Here is a 12,532-nt window from a genome sequence, read left to right on the forward strand (position 1 = left end):
AAAATCCTGCGAAATTCCCAACAACACAGAAAAATGCCTGAAGAAACAAGTGTTTTTTCACAGTCATCAATAAGTAATGTATATGATATACGAGTAATTCAGTTACATAATTGTATTATCCACAGTTGCATCACATATTAGCTCGTATTAATTTCCTAGGGCTACCATAACACAAATCAGGTACCTTAAAACAACTGAAATGTATTTTCTCATGGTTCTGGATGTAGATGTTCAAAATCAAGGTGTTGGCAGGGTCATGCTTCCTCTGAAGGCTCTGGGGGAAGAATCCTTCCTTGCATATTCTGGCAATCCTTGATGTTCCTTGGATTGTATTTGCATCTCTCAGATCTCTGCCTCCACCACTCATCTGTCCGTTTGTCATATTGTGGTAGCTTGCATGTTGCCGTGATGCTGGAAACTATGCCACCAGTATTTCAAATGCCAACAGGGTTACCCATGGTGGATAGACTAAGACAGACTGGAAAGAAGGACCTGGCGATCTACTTCTGAAAAAACTGACCAGTGAAAACCTTACAGACAGCAGCGGAACATTGTCTAATATAGTGTCAGAAGACGAGCCCCTTAGGTTAGAAGGCACTCAAAATATGACTGGAGAAGAGTGGCTTCCTCGAAGTAGAGTTGACCTTAATGATGTGGGTGGAGTAAAGCTTTTGGGACCTTCATCTGCTGACGTGGCACAACTCAAAATGAGAAGAAACAGCTGCAAACATCCATTAATAATCAGAATGTGGAATGTACAAAATATGAATCAAGGAAAATGGGAAGTTGTCAAAAACGAAATAGAACACGTGAAGATCGATATCCTAGGCATTACTGAACTGAAATGAACTGGTATTGGCCATTTTGAATTGGAAAATCATGTGATCTACTATGCAGGGAATGACAAATTAAAGAGGAATGGCATCCCATACATTGTCATAAAGAACATTTCAACATCTATCCTGAAATATAACACTGTCAGTGATAGGATAATAACCACACTCCTACAAGGAAGATCAGTTAATACGACTATTATTCAAATTTATGCACCAACCCTAATGCTAAAGATGAAGAAACTGAATATTTTTACCAACCTCTGAGGTCTGAAATTGCTCAAATACGTAATCAAGATGCATTGATAATCACTGGTGACTGGAATGCAAAAGTTGGAAACAAAGAAGAAGGATAGATAGTTGGAAAATGTGGCCTTGGTGACAGAAACAATGGGGGAGATATCATGATGGAATTTTGCAAGACCAATGACTTATTCATTGCAAATACCTTTTTCAACAACATAAACGGTGACTATAGACGAGGACCTCACCAGATGAAATACACAGGAATCAAATTGACTACATCTGTGGCCAGAGACAATGGAGAAGACCAATATTATCTGTCACAACAAGATCAGAGACTGACTACGGAAGAGACCATCAATTGCTCACATGAAGTTCAAGTTGAAGCTGAAGAAAATTAAAACAAGTCCACAAGAGCCAAAGTACAACCTTGAGTATACCTCACCGGAATTTAAAGACCATCTCAAGAATAGATCTGATGCATTGAACACTATGACTGAAGACCAGATGAGTTGTGGGGATGGCATCAAGGACATCATACATGAAGATAGCAAGAGGCAATTAAAAAGACAGAAAAGAAAGAAAGAACCAAAATGAATGTCCGAAGAGACTCTGAAACTTGTTCTTGAATGTAGAGTGGCTAAAGCAAATGAAGAAATGATGAAGTAAAAGAGGTGAACCAAAGATTTCAAAGGGTGGCTTGAGAAGACAATGTAAATTATTATAAAGAAATGTGCAAAAACCTAGAGTTAGAAAATCAAAAGGGAAGAACACAATTGACATTTCTTTAGCTGAAATAACTGAAGAAAAATTCAAGCTTTGAATTGTAATACTGAAGGTTTCTATGGGAAAAAATTGAACAATGTAGGAAGCATCAAAAGAAGATGGAAAGAATATACAGAGTCACTGTACCAAAAAGAATTGGTTGACATTCAGCCATTTCAGGAGGTAGCATATGATCAAGAACCGATGGTACTGAAGAAAGAAGTCCAAGCTGCTCTGAAGGCACTGGTGAAAAACAAGGCTCCAGGAATTAACGGAAATAACAATTGTCATGGATTGAATTATGTCCCCCAAAAAATGTGTGTATCAATTTGGCTGGGCCATGATTCCCAGAATTGTGTGGTTGGCCTCCATTTTGTGATTGTAATTTTATGTTGAAGAGGATTAGGGTGGGATTGTAACACCACCCTGACCAAGCACATCCCTGATCCAATGTGAAGGGAGTTTCCCTGGGGTGTGGCCTGCACCACCTTTTATCTCTCAAGAGATAAAAAGGAAGCAAGCAGAGAGTTGGGGACCTCATACCATCAAGAAAGCAGTGGTGGGAGCAGAGCGCGTCCTCTGGACAGGGGTCCCTGCACCGAGAAGCTCCTAGTCCAGAGGAACACTGATGGGAAGGCCAAGAGAGAGAGAGACTTCCCCTGGAGCAGATGCCCTGAATTTGGACTTTTGGCCTACTTTAACTGTGAGGAAGTGGACTGCTCTTCGTTGAAGCCATCCACTTGTGGTATTTCTGTTGTGGCAGCACTAGATGACTAAGACAACAATTGAGATGTTTCAATGAACGGATGCAACACTGGAAGTGCTCACTTGAACTATGCTAAGAAATTTGGAAGAGAACTACCTGGCCAACCAACTGGAAGAGATCCATATTTATGCCTATTCCCAAGAAATATGATCCAACAGAATGTGGAAATTATCAACCAATATCATTAATATCACATGAAAGTAAAATTATGCTGAAGATAATTCAAAAATGGCTGCAGCAGTACATTGACAGTACAACTGCCAGAAATTCAAGCTGGATTCAGAAGAGGACATGGAACAAGGGATATCATTGCTGTGTCAGATGGATCTTGGCTGAAAGCAGAGAATACCAGAAAGATGTTTACCTGTGTTTTATTGACTACCCAAAGGCATTCAACTGTGTGGATCATAACAAATTATGGATAACATTGCGAAGAATGGGAACTCCAGAACACTTAATTGTGCTCATGCGGAACCTATACATAGACCAAGAGGCAGTAGTTTGAACAGAACAAAGGAACACTGCATGCTTTAAAATGAGGAAAGGTGTGCATCAGGGTTGTATCCTTTCACCATACTTATTCAGTCTGTATGCTGAGCAAATAATCCGAGAAGCTGGACTATATGAAGAAGAATGTGGCATCAGGATCGGTGGAAGACTCATTAACAACCTGTGATATGCAGATGACACAACCTTGCTTGCTGTTATGGACTGAATTGTGTCCCCTAAAAATGTGTATCAACTTGGCTAGGCCATGATTCCCAGTATTGTGTGGCTGTCCACCATTTTGTGATCTGATGTGATCATCCTATGTGTTGTAAATCCTAATCTCTATGATGTTAATGAGGCAGGATTAGAGGCAGATATGTTAATGATCAGGACTCAATCTACAGGATTAGGTTGTATTATGAGTCTATCTCTTTTGAGATATAAAAGAGAGAAGCAAGCAGAGAGATAGGGGGATCTCATACCACCAAGAAAGAAGCACCAGGAGTGGAGCGTATCCTTTGGACCTGGGGTTCCTCCACCAAGAAGTGCCTAGACCAGGGGAATATTGATTACAAGGACCTACCCCCAGAGCCTACAGAGCTGCCTTGGAGCTGGTGCCCTGAATTCTAACTTCTAGCCTCCTGAACTGTGAGAGAATAAATATCTGTTTGTTAAAGCCATCCACTTGTGGTATTTCTGTTATAGCAGCACTAGGTAACTAAGACACTTGCTGAAAGTGAAGAGGACTTGAAACACTTACTGATGAAGATCAAAGACTATACCTTCAGTATGGATTACACTTTAACATAAAGAAAACAAAAATACAACTGGACCAATAAGCAACATCATGATAAATGGAGAAATATTGAAGTTGTCTAGGATTTCATTTTACTTGGATCCACAATCAACACCCATGGAAGCAGCACTCAAGAAATCAAATGATGTATTGTATTGGGTAAATCTGCTGCAAAAGACCTCTTTAAAGTATTAAAAAGCAAAGGTGTCACCTTGAGGACTAAGGTGTGCCTGACCTAAGCCATGGTATTTTCAATTGTTTCATATGCATGTGAAAGCTGGATAATGAATAAGGAAGACCGAAGAAAAACTGATGCATTTGAATTATAGTGTTGGTAAAGAATATTGAATACACCACAGACTGCCAGAAGAATGAAGAAGTACAGCCAGAATGCTCCTTAGAAGCGAGGATGGTGAGACTTCATCTCATGTACTTTGGACATTTTATCAGGAGGGACCACTCCCTGGAGAAGGACATCATGCTTGGTAAAGTAGAGGGTCAGCGAAAAAGAGGAAGACCCTCAACGAGATGGATTGCACAGTGGCTGCAACAATGGGCTCAAACATAGCAAGCACTGTTAGGATGATGTAGGATGGAGTAGTGTTTCATTCTGTCATACATTAGGTCTCTATGAGTCGGAACCAACTCGACGGCACCTAACAGCAATCTCTACCTCTGTTGTCACATGGCCTTCTTCCCTTTTTCTCTTTGTCCTCTCTTCTTATAAGGATATCAGTCATTGGATTTAGGACTCACCCTAATCCAGGGTGACCTCATCCTAACTAATTATATCTCCAAAGACCCTACGTCCAAATTGGTTCACATTCTGAGATTCTGGTGGACATGAATTTTGGGGGAACACTGTTCAACCCATTACCAAAAAACAAACCTGTTACTGTCGAGTGTATTCTAACTCATGGCAAGTCTGTGTTACAGAGTAGAACTGCTCCACAGAGTTTTCTTGGCAGTAATCTTTACGGAAGCAGATTGTCAGGCCTTTTTTCCACGGCACCTCTGGGTGGGTTCCAACCTCCAATCTTTAGGTTAGCAATCAAGTGCAAACCATTTGCAGACACTCCGTGACATTCAACCCATTACATACCCTAAAACTTGGTATCTTAAAACAACAAATACGTATTATCTCACATAGTTTCTGAGGGTCAGGAATCTGGGGGTGCTTGACTAGGTGGTTCTTGTTCAGGGTCTCTCATGAGGTGGCAGTCCAGCTGTCGGTCAAGGCTGCAGTCATCTCAAGGCACAAGTGAGGCTGGAGAATCAGCTTCCAGGTTCACTCACGGTTATTGGCAGGCCTCAGTTCCTCACCACAAGGGCCTCTCCCTAGGCTGCCTGGCAGTTGGTTTTCAGAGCAGTGATCCGAGAGAGAGAAAGGAGTAAGAAGGTACCCAAGACAGAACACAATCCTTTATAATCTAATCACAAAAGTGACACACCATCACTTCTGCCATAGTCTACTGGTCACCCAGACCAACCCTGGTACACTGTGGAGGGTACTACGCAAGGTGTGAATACCAAGAAGCTGGGATTCTTGAAGGCTGCCTACCATAATCATGTCACTCATGGCAATAATTTTTAAATGTATCTAAATTGTTCCATTGAGTGCCTTAATTTCAGATTAATTTTGCATTTTTTTTCAGAATTGTCGATGATGCTAGATTTTAAAAGTATCATAGAAGTGTGTCATGAAGTTAATTACTAAAACAGACCCAGAAAAGTAGTAGATGCTCACAGAACTTCCCTGCTGGACAACTGTCCACTTTTGGAGACCCAGACTGAATGTGTCTTAACAGTTCTTGTACACTTCATAGGCCAAGAAGATCATCTTAATCTTTTCAACAGCTCCCAAACTAGCACACCCAGAAAGAGCACTGAGAGAGGGACATTTTGATGGGAATTAGGGTGAGTGATAGGACTGGCATCCAAGAGTCACTCCAAGAAGCGCTGGGTAGCTGTGAGATCCCAGGAGGAACTGAACCCAGGAAAGGGAGAAGGACCTAAAAATGAAACGTGGGGATATGTGCAGCATTTTCTAGGTTTGGGTTTGTAAGGTTGGTGCTCTAAAGGCTGTGTGTTTTCTACTAGATTCTACGTCTAGAATGTTGGTGGGTTCAACCTCACAGTGGTACCTGAAGTTATGGCAGTATGACTCAGTTGGGCTTTCCCCAGTCACAGGAAGAAGAAAGATACATTAATTGAGCTTTAAAAATAAATAAAGAAATGTACAACCCCATTAAAGTAACAACACATTGATGTTAACAATTCATGAGTAGCTAACATTTGCACACATTTTAAAGGGTACACTATGAAGAAGATTAAGGAGCCCTGGTGGCGTGATGGTTAAGAGCTTGGCTGCTAACTGAAAGATCAGCGGTTTGAACACACCAGCTGCTCCATGACAGAAAGACCTAGTAATCTGTTCCCGTAAAGATTTCAGCCTTGGAAACCCTATGGGGCAGTTCTACTCTGTCCTTTAGTGTAGCTATGAGTCGAAATTGAGTTGACGGCACAGAACAACATGCAGAAGATTGCTAATAAATTGTGAACACTTAGGTAAAAGTAAAACAGGTGTCTCAGCTTCCATGTTATTAAATATGCTCTGAATCTTTAACATCTGGACCCAGTCTCCTACTCAGTGGCTTCTCAGTAGCTTGCAATTTGCAGTTCTTAGGTTAATTGCAGTGAAGCTAGCACTGATTGCCCTTGGGAAAGAATTTCATCTGTGACTATGTAATGCTAATCCCAGAAAAATCCTCAGGTTGCCAAGCCTTCTTTGTTTTAAAGATAACTGCTTTGCAATCTGAGTACTAAGCCTTTCTCTGTAGAATACTTGTAAGTATCTTCTAAGCATTTTTAGGTAACCGTCTTTTCCTCCACGGTCAGGGCCAGGTCTATGCAACCCCCACAAGCCCAATGCTTTGGTAACATGCCATTCCACTGTAATTTCCAGTGTTATGAATTAAATTGTGTTCCCCCAAAATATGTGTTGTAATCCTAATTCCTATACTTGTGGATATAATCCTGTTTGGAAACAGAGTTTTCTTTCCTATGTTAATTAGATCATGTAGAAAACCAAACCCATTGTGGCAGAGTCAGTTTGGACTCATGATGACCCCATGTGTTACAGAGTAGAACTGTGCTGCATAGAGTTTTCTTGGCTGTGATTACGGAAGCAGATTGCCGGGGCTTTCTTCCGTGGTGCTGCCGGGTGGGTTTGAAGCCCCAACCTTTAGGTTAGCAGTCGAGCGCAAACTCTGCCACCCAGGGACCAAGATCGTGTAGGTAGGTTCTACATCTAATTACTTCTGAGTTATTAAAAAAGAGAGAAGTTTGGACACAGACACACGAACTGGGAAGGTAGATGCCATATGAGGATCGTCTACAAGCCAAGGAACCATGGAACATCCTGGGCTACTGACAAGGAAGGAATCAACATGGCCAAAACCCTGGTTTGAACTTTCAGCCTTCAGAACTGTGAGAAAACAAATTTCTGTTCTTTAAGGCTGCCCACTGTAGTATTTGTGTTATAGAAGCACTAGGTAACTAAGACACACCACCATACTCCTGAGCAAAGCTAGAAAATAAAGTACCCAATGTTAATGGAACATAAATGGCACAGCCGTCTTCATGGTCACTCTCACAAAATGAGAATAAAAACTGGTTCAGGAGCTCTGTCAAAGCAATCTGGGTATTGCAGCAGGTCTGTGGCATTGATGGACCCCTGTACCCACGAAACGCATGAAGGCTGTTAGTATGAGTTTTTGTTCTCTTGAACTCTCCTGGCCACAGCTGGCTTCTTGGCTCCCTGGGGTCATCTATACCCTCCAGAAGCAGGGACAATAAGAGATGAATAATCCACCAGCTCCTCCCTCTCATTCCAGCATTCCCAACTCCATTCCAACAACTGATGATAAGAATTAATTTTGGGGGATGCTTACCACATGCCAGGAACAATCTAAGTATTTTCCAGGTGTATCTCATTTAAGAGAATTGGTCAATGTTCAGCCATTTCAGGAGGTAGTATATGATCGGGAACTGATGGTACTGAAGGAAGAAATCCAAGCTGCACTGAAGGCAGTGGCGAAAAACAAGGCTCCAGGAATTGACAGAATATCAATTGAGATGTTTCAACAAATGGATGCAGCACTGGAAGTGCTCACTCATCTATGCCAAGAATTTGTAAGACAACTACCTGGCCATCCATATTTATGCCTATTCTCAAGAAAAGTGATCCACCAAATACAGAAATTATCGAACAATATCATTAATATCACACGCAAGTAAAATTTTGCTAAAGATCATTCAAAAGCGGCTGCAGCAGTATATTGACAGAGAACTGCCAGAAATTCAAGCTGGATTTAGAAGAGGATGTGGAACCAGGGACATCATTGCTGATGTCAGCTGGATCCTGGTTGAAAGCAAAGAATACCAGAAAGACGTTAACCTGTGTTTTATTGCCTATGCAAAGGTGTTCAACTGTGTGGATCATAACAAATTATGGATAACATTGCAAAGAATGGGAATTCCAGAACACTTAATTGTGCTCATGAGAAACCTGTACATAGATCAAAAAAACAAAAAAACCAAACCCATTGCTGTTGAGTTGATTCCGACTCATAGCAACCTAATAAGACAGAGTAGAACTGCCCCATAGAATTTCCAAGGAGAACCTGGCAGACTTGAACTGCCAACCCTTTGGTTAGCAGCTGTAGTACTTAACCACTACGCCACCAGGGTTTCCACATAGACCAAGAAGCAGTCATTTGAACAGAACAAGTGGATACTGCATGGTTTAAAGTCAGAAGAGGTGTGCATCAGGGTTGTATTCTTTCATCATCCTTATTCAATCTGTATGCTGAGCAAATAATCTGAGAAACTGGACTATATGAAGAAGAATGGGGCATCAGAATTGGAGGAAGACTAATTAACAACCTGAAATATGCAGATAACACAACCTTGCTTGCTGAAAGTGAAGAGGACTTGAAGCACTTACTGATTAAGATCAAAGACTACAGCCTTCAGTATAGATTACGTCTCAACATAAAGAGAACAAAAATCCTCACAACTGGACCAATAAGCAACAACAAGATAAACGGAGAAAAGACTGAAGTTGTCAAGGATTTCATTTCCTTTGGATCCACAATTAAATCATGGAAGCAGCAATCAGGAAATCAAAAGACACATTGCATTGGGCAAATCAGCTACAAAAGACCTCTTTAAAGTGTTGAAAAGCAAAGATGTCACCTTGAAGACTAAGGTGTGCCTGACTCAAGCCATGGTATTTTCAATTGCCTCATATGATGCGAAAGCTGGACCATGAATAAGGAAGACCAAAGAAGAATTGACGCCTTTGAATTCTGGTGTTGGTGAAGAATATTGAATAAACCATGGACTACCAAAAGAATGAACAAATCTGTCTTGGAAGAAGTACAACCAGAATGCTCCATAGAAGCAAGGATGGCGAGACTACATCTCACATACTTTGGACATGTTATCATGAGGAATCAGTCCCTAGAGAAGGACATCATGCTTGGTAAAATACAGGGTCAGCGAAAAAGAGGAAGACCCTCAACGAGATGGACTGACACAGTGGCTGCAACAATGGGCTCAAGCATAATAACAATTCTGAGGATGGTGCAGGACCAGGCAGTGTTTTGCTCTGTTGTACATAGGGTTGATATGAGTCAGAACCAACTCGACAGCACCTAACAACAACAACAACATCTCATTTAAGAGATCATACCACTGTTAAGAGCATGGACTCGAGTTAGGCCGCTTGGGTTCAAATCCTGCTCTACCACTTCCTTAGCTGTGTGAACTTGAATAAATTACCTAATCTCTTTGAGTCTTAAAGATTTCTTCATCTGTAGAATGGGCTAATAACAGCCATTCCTCATGGAACTGTTGGGAGAATTAAATGATTTAATATAAAGAGAATGTAGAACAGCCTGGCATACAGACTGTAAGTACAACCTAAGTATTAGCTATTAATAACATGTCTGGCTTGAAGATGGTCTATGATGTACTTTTTTTTTTTTTATGACTTGGAGCTTTTTTTCTTCATAACTTTCAAAGACACAAAATTGACATTCTGCTTTTTATTCATTCTCATAAAATGTGAAGAAGTTCCAAATAGGACTTTTCTTGAAAGACTCACGACCTAAATGGAATTAAATAACTAAAATTCAATACAGTTCTTACAGGTTACTTTTAAATGTTAAAAACTCTAGAACATCAAATAATTCTGAAAAGGTTAGAATTATATTATCATCTATTCTATATTTTCCTACCTTGTATTATAATTATTTCAATATTCTAAATATTTATAGGTTTTAAAAATATAGTACATAGTTTTCCCCCAAAGTAATCTAGCTAATGTGCTTTCTTTTTATGCATATTACTTGGCTTTGTTTCCCTATTTACTTACATAAAAGTTCTTAATAAATATTTTCACATATAAAATTAATAGCTTTCATAATGATTATGCAGAATTTCACTCTTGCAATAATATGTTTATACTTCATTTGACTGAAGGATTTAAATGAATAAAGTACATAAAGAGATTTTCATTCCATGTTATGGCAAAAATAAGAACTTCTCTGTATTAGAAATATTCCAATATTAACAACATATCTGAGTAACATGATATGCTTATTTTACAGATACTGTTACACGATATTTTGTGACGGCGACCTAAATAATGACACAATCACTGCTCACACTGAAGTTCAGAGATGTCAGAGCAGATATTGAAATAGCCATTTGACTATTTGGGCTTCTGAAGTCTAAGCCTGAAGCAAAGCTGAATAGCACATTCTCGCTGAACATCAAAGCCAAAGCCAAGCCTCAGTGCATCTCTAACATAATAGAATATTATACAGTCATGAAGGACGATAGCGGAAAAAATAAAGATATGAGGAAATGCTCGTGATAGCAATCAGAGCACGTAAGAAAACATGTTTAATGATACATATAATATGGTTCAGATCATTTCTGTGTGGAATCTCTTTAGATTCCAGTGAATAGAACCCACTCTAGCTAGCACAGGTAAAAGGAGTTTAGTGTAAGGATAAATATTGAACAATACAGATAATCTCAATGACATATAAGAGAAGAAACTTAATGGAGCTACAAAGTCTGAGGAAGAAACAACAGATCATCATCATCACTGTTTCTGACCAGTCGATTTTCAACTCATAGCCACCCAATGTGACAGAGTAAAACTGCCTCATAGGATCTTCTAGGCTGTAATCTTTATGGAAGCAGATTGGCAGGTCTTTGTCCCATAGATGCGCTAGACCACCAACCTTCCAGTTAGCAGCTGAGTATTTAACCATTGTGCCACCAGGCTCCTTAGAGAAAGAGTGTATTAAAATCCTCATCTAATGTGGTAGAGTGTCAAGAAGGCAATGTCTAAAGTTGATAGAACAAGAAAAGGAGATTAAAGGATATTCTTTCAAGATTCAACAAAGGAAACCAACAGAAGAACTAACAATAATTGCATTTAAAATTAGAAGGAGAATAGTATAAAATAATACTCATGTTTCATAAGAGGGAGTCAATAGAGAATATCTTAAAATTTCTTAAAATGATCAAAAATCAGCAGCACACATGCCTTATTTGGAAATAGGAATGTAACTACCAAAAACACTAAAAACAAAATCCCTGAAAGATGGTTGCCTCTTGCAAGTGGGAATCGGGGTATGGCAAGACATTGTTGATTCTTATTATAAGACTTTCTTCATGCTCTTTTTAAATTCAAGTTTTGTGTATTACTTAGATAAACATTTAAAAATGAATTGGCTGATTGTATTAGGGCCATTCTTTCCTTAGGACTTGGATGGTACAGATCCCTAGGGTAACTGCATGGATGGTAAAGATGTTGACTTGTGTGTAACTTCATCTCTCTTCAGCCCAGACTACCTTGAGATGAACAGGGAAACCTGTGGCTGCTGAGGACTTCACAGACATTCCTTCCATGCTCCTGATATCAGCAGGCAGCACTTCTGCCCATATCCATCCAACATGCTCCCTTCCATTAGCTGTTAACTCTGATCATTGGCAAAAGTGGGAAACTTCCATTTTTTATTTAAAAATCACACCCTTTTTCCAAAGACAGTACAGTGAAATTGTTCCTCATTTACATTTAGTAACTCCCTCAGTCACACAATAATTCATTATTCTATGAGAACGTGCATTATTCCATAAATGTGAATGGCGTTAAAAAAACAAAGCATTTAAAAAATATAATGTCCTTTCGTGTGTCATAAGTTGAACCCTGATAAAGCTACATTAACATGGTGATTAGTAATTTTTTCACATTAAAATTATACATAGACTTAATACCATTTTCAGACTTTGTTTAATGAATATTTAATTCAGAAACCTATGAAATAATAGGTAATTATAGCTCTACAAGAACACATGTTGACATGTAGTTTAAAAGACCATGAAAGGTGCCTTGTGCTTGCAGTGAGTTTATAATTTAAACACAAAGAAAAAATTTTAAGATTGCCAATCAAATCTTCATCAGAAGAAAGAAAGCACTGAGGATCCCACTTCCTCAGGGCACATATGCAAAGCAGAAACTAAAAATAACATAGACCAGGTTTGGCAGACCTTGTT

Source organism: Trichechus manatus, unplaced genomic scaffold (genome assembly GCF_000243295.1).
Source record: "Trichechus manatus latirostris isolate Lorelei unplaced genomic scaffold, TriManLat1.0 scaffold00021, whole genome shotgun sequence".
Lineage (NCBI taxonomy): Eukaryota > Metazoa > Chordata > Mammalia > Sirenia > Trichechidae > Trichechus > Trichechus manatus.